Below are 4,972 nucleotides of genomic sequence, written 5' to 3'. Positions count from 1 at the left end.
TTAAAAATATAAGACCAACTATTAAATCAGCTTTACTGCAGTTAACTTAACATTATAGAAATGTTGGAGCAAAAGTAGCTGTTTTCGGTAACTAGCTCAGGCATCTAGCAATGCTAAATCGATAATATTGATTCCTTGACAGCTCGTAATAGACCATCATACAGATGATCAACAGCTTTATTAATATACTGACTGGTTGTAGATACTGATCGGAGCCCGGAATCGGTTTTTGGCGTTTCTAATAGGAAATCCATTACACCTGTGCAGGGCGCCGCCACCTGGGGGCCCGCTGGCAATTAAGGGAGCCGGTAGGGGGTCGCGAGTGCACCAGCTTTAGGTTTACAAATCACCTATAAAACCCAAATCCAATAACGTTTAATGGGTTGGGACGGTTCTAACACAAGATCGTCCGATCCAAAAAGTTTAGTGGTTGGATCCAGGATTGTAGTGAAATTGATTTCAATATGATGATTTGAGAATGTTAAGCAAGAAAAATGTCATTATGGCAAAAAAGTAAAAGGGGATGCAGGTAAATGTTTTGAATGCCACAGATAAAAAAGCAATTCTTACATTAAATACAAACAAAGAAAACGTTGAAAGTAAAATATTTTTAAAACTTTTTTTTAACTATATTTGTTCCAATATTCAAACCTTCTGGGTATTCATAGTGTCATACTCTCAGGACTCTTTTAAAATTTGATTTTTATTTTTATTATTACACCAGATTTTGTTTGAAACTAATTGTCGAAATGTTGTGTCTAATCATTTTAAAGTTTTGTCACGTTAGTTCTTAATAGTATTTAAATTATTACAATAACTGAGTAACGATATTAAAATAATGAAAATAGGTATAAATACAAGACTTTAGAATTAGTCAATAGCTTTAATTTACAATGGTTCTCTTCGCTGATTTTGTCAGTAAAGAAAAATGAAAATTTCTTAAGTAACTGTATATCAAATAATAAGATCCGGTCCTGTAAACTACAAAAAAAAAACAATATCTCCAAACCAAAGGCGTGCCGATCTAGTGTTTACGGTATTGTTTATGGAGCCCCACACCATGGGGCTCTTCGGGCATCCAAAAACCACAGAAACAAACCGACACCGCACCTCACAGTGGTTCTCCCACTTAAATAAAAATATTTCGACAATTTATGGCGACTTCCAAATTTTGTGGGTTTTCCGTTATGACCTTTTGGTTTTAATCTAGTATGGGAATCCCAACGTTCCCATAATAATCTACAAAATTGACGACTACTTATTTGAATCAGTTCGACCCGATGCCATGTACGGTTAGATCGGTATCAGTTGTAAATTTTAGGCCCAAAATTTGCATTTTGCTGTCACAATTAACACGGTAAACGGTGGTTATTTTTTGGAAATTATTCCGCTACCTGCTTAGTCAAAGCCCTTAAAAATGTCAACACGGTAGTTCATAGGAATATTCATGTGTGTTGCGGTTGCTTTGCTATCTTGGATGGATCAAAAAAACAACAGTTTGACATGTTTCCAAATACAAAAATTATAAAATACTGCTATAGTTTTATTGTAGATTATATCTTGATTAGTATTCATTGTATTTTGTCTAGTAGTACAATGGCACAGAAGACTACAAAATGTCTGGTTTATCAGAATCTAAAAAACTGAAGAAGGTGTTCTTTATGGACATTTATTACTTTCCACCACTTACATCTATGTACTCTAATAGGTATGTTTCAAACATTTTTATTCCAACTTTTCTTATTACTTACTACATAGAAGCCATAACAACATCAACTTAATTGTTTCGTAGTCAAATACTGTAATAATTCTACTATGTAGAATAGCACTAAACTATCATTTTAAATGTGTTACCTGCTATTCAAACACGGATTAAAGAGTTGACTGTATAAAACTGACTCTAAAAAATACTTGACTTGATTAAAGATCGCGTTTTAACGAAATGGTTTGAGCGATAGATTTATTGAAAGAAAAAGAGCAGAACGTATGTATGCATCCAAAGACAATCGACAGATTTGCACACGTGCGCTCAATCTTACCTTGTCCTACCTCCCAAAATGCCTTATTAGGAACTTTTTGCCAGGTGAAGAATTCCTTCTACTTTTTGCCGTCGACCCGGATCAAAACAATAGTCTGACTCGTCATTATCAGTGCCACAATATCATTCAAAATGACAGTAGTCAAGCATCCTCGACTTCTTGGTCACAAATTTTCAACAAAATCAACTATTCCTGTTATAGAAACTGTGTTTAAGAAAAGAACTGCTTTACAAAACTTACTAGAAGTTTATAATATAATATTTAGAATTCAAACCATATTAACCAACTGAAAGTTTGGGAGAATTAACCACTGTCCAAACTTAACCAAAAAAATTTAAAATATGGCATTGATCCTCCGAACATCTAAACCATTCAAACAATACTCGAAAAGGTTTTCTAAGAATTTCGACGTTACATAAATCTAAACTCTTCGGTGAATTTTTAAGTATCGTTCCCTGTAATAATATCGTGGTATTATGGATCATATCTAAAGAAAACGAAAGCTAAAATGACCCACATATTATGCAAATAGGCGCCCATGAATAACGTACCCCAATTAGGGTGAAGTGGTTTTGTTTCCCGTTTAAGTCAAATTTGTGTCATTACTGACACACTAACCAGACCGTTAAACGAATGCCAATGAAATAATTTCCTAAATATTTACTGTCTTTACGTAATGATATTTTTATTACAGAACTTATTTAGTAAAATAAATTGCCAAAAAAAGATGCAAAACCCTAGAGATGAGATGACGTGACAGGAGAATATTAAACTGGCTTTGATGCTCGCTAATTTAAGATACCCTGCCTAATTTAGATGCTGCAGCAGGTACGACATCATCTATTATAAATGTTGGGTCCTTTTATGTAGAATTCAGTTTTGTTCTTTTAATTTTCTGACAGAGATGGAATAAAAATTTTGCAGCAGAATTTATCCACAATCCTTCACAATTTTTTAGACTTTTAAGTAGTTTAGATAAAAAGGGAAAGTCTCATAAGTGGACAGAGCTTAACTTATCCCTATTTGCTTTAATCCGAATGTTAAAAATAACGGCACTAGAAAGACCACTATTATTTAAATTTTAGTTTTAAAGTTTGACTTTTTGGCTTTTTGACAATTTGGTGTTATTCTTGACTGGTTTTAATATTGTTCATCATTCAATCATAATAAAAATGAACGACATCCAGTTTTAATAGTAAATGAGACAGTTACGTAATCAAGTCAAAAATTTTTCAGTGTGGTTGATAGTAAAAGTGTGTTTTTCGGATACTTGATTTCCCTCGAAGATCGACAGAGGTTATCAGCCAAAGTAAGGGATGTGGAAAACTTAAAAGAAACTGTAAGTCTGATAAAGAAAACTGTAAGTAAATAACTCCCCCATATGTCCAAGTATCTACAAAGTCTTCTGTTTTTTCTACAGCAATGCAGATGAAATACCTAACTAAATTTCTAAACCAAGACCAAAAACCGCAAAGACGAAGAAGACAAGAGCAAATAGTTAAACAAGCAATAAGTAACTTGTGCCAACCAGTAAGGGACTATGATCAGGGACAACAGGTTTCTCCTTCAGGTTTCTGAAGGACAGTAAAAGATTACCTTTAAACCATGTGTCGACAGGTTTTATTGCAAAAGCGCAGGATAGTAGACAAGAAATCTAATGGCAACATGTTAATAGATAGCAACAGTCTAATGAACAAGGCGATAATATAAACGAAAATGAATAAATTCGTTGCCTACAAACATGGTGGCTATACCCATTTGTCATTGCAACTGGAACTTTTATTCCTCAAATTAACACTTTTTTGTCAGAAAATAACCGTATAAACCATACTTAAAAAGTTCAAACAATTTCCAAGGACTATCATCAGCTTAACCGGTAGCTGGTTTTCCTTCAAAATCAGATCATCTTATCAGCTATTGTTCTTAAAAAAGTTTTATAAGTCTGCTTATATCTCTGTAAACATACGTTGTGGTTTACTAATTACTGTCAAAAAATACATATTTTTAAAACCGATTAAGAATAAGGGGTTTAGATAATTTAAAACTAGCGGAAATGTTTACCAAAATCACAAAATAACATCAATAAACCTTCTTGCAAATTAAGCATTTGCTTGAATACCACCCTGACCTACGTTAACTATATGGGTCATGTTCAGGAATGCCCGACTGGCATGCAAGTTTTCAAAATATGGGTTTCAGTAATGTCGATGGTACGGTAGTCACGATATGGGCAAATTAATTAAGCTAATATTGGTAATATACCGAGCTATTTTAAAGCCGGGACCTCGACCCAAAATTTCCATTGACGTGCCAATTTAGTGTAAAAATAGATTATTTCTCTTATCTTGTACATCCGAAGATAATGTTTTAATTTCATTTCAGTTATGATATGGAAACATTTTATTCTTAGTCTGTAAATTGGTAATTTTTATTAGGGTAAATCAACATCTAGAATTTAAAAGTGACGCCTCTGTGGTTCGTGTTTTACCCCATTACACATTGTGTAATTTGCCAAAAAATCAGGGTGAGAACAGCAAACCAATATTTCTAGGAAAAAGTGTTTTGATACTGTAATTTCTTCATTTCTTAGACTTTGATGCAAACACTGCAAAAATTCTTAAGTGGTGCTTTATCTACTCCAACATAGCAAACAGAAGTGAATATACGACAGACATTTCGCTGTCTCACACAGACGAAGAGAAAGAAGAATGCGGTTTTAAGGAGGCTTCACGTCCGTCAGTCCGAATATCATAAGAACGACACACCTGACCGAATCGGGGGTGGAGGACCTGTCAAGTGGGGCCATAAATTCCGAAAAAGTTTCAGTTTTTTGTTTGATTTATGGCGGTACTCGCGCGGTCACTTTTCCACGACCGCCTCTTTACCTGCTCTTTTGGTTCTCGAACATTAATCAGACGTATGTCGCTGATTCC

The 4,972-nt window shown here is 34.2% G+C and overlaps 1 long non-coding RNA gene across 1 annotated transcript; it reads left to right on the top strand.

Annotated features, from left to right (window-relative positions):
- Window positions 1-3,194: 3,194 nt before the first annotated feature.
- Window positions 3,195-4,136, top strand: LOC145728263 (uncharacterized). The gene is made up of 2 exons (XR_014178033.1): window positions 3,195-3,399; window positions 3,460-4,136. It is a non-coding gene; the product is annotated as an uncharacterized LOC145728263 (long non-coding RNA).
- Window positions 4,137-4,972: the final 836 nt, after the last annotated feature.

The sequence above is a fragment of the Ips typographus genome, linkage group LG4 (genome assembly GCF_016097725.1).
Source record: "Ips typographus isolate SLU linkage group LG4, UJ_Ityp_2.0, whole genome shotgun sequence".
Taxonomy (NCBI): Eukaryota; Metazoa; Arthropoda; class Insecta; order Coleoptera; family Curculionidae; genus Ips; species Ips typographus.
The sequence above is the reverse complement of the archived record's forward strand: the minus strand, read 5'-3'. Positions and strand labels throughout refer to the sequence as shown.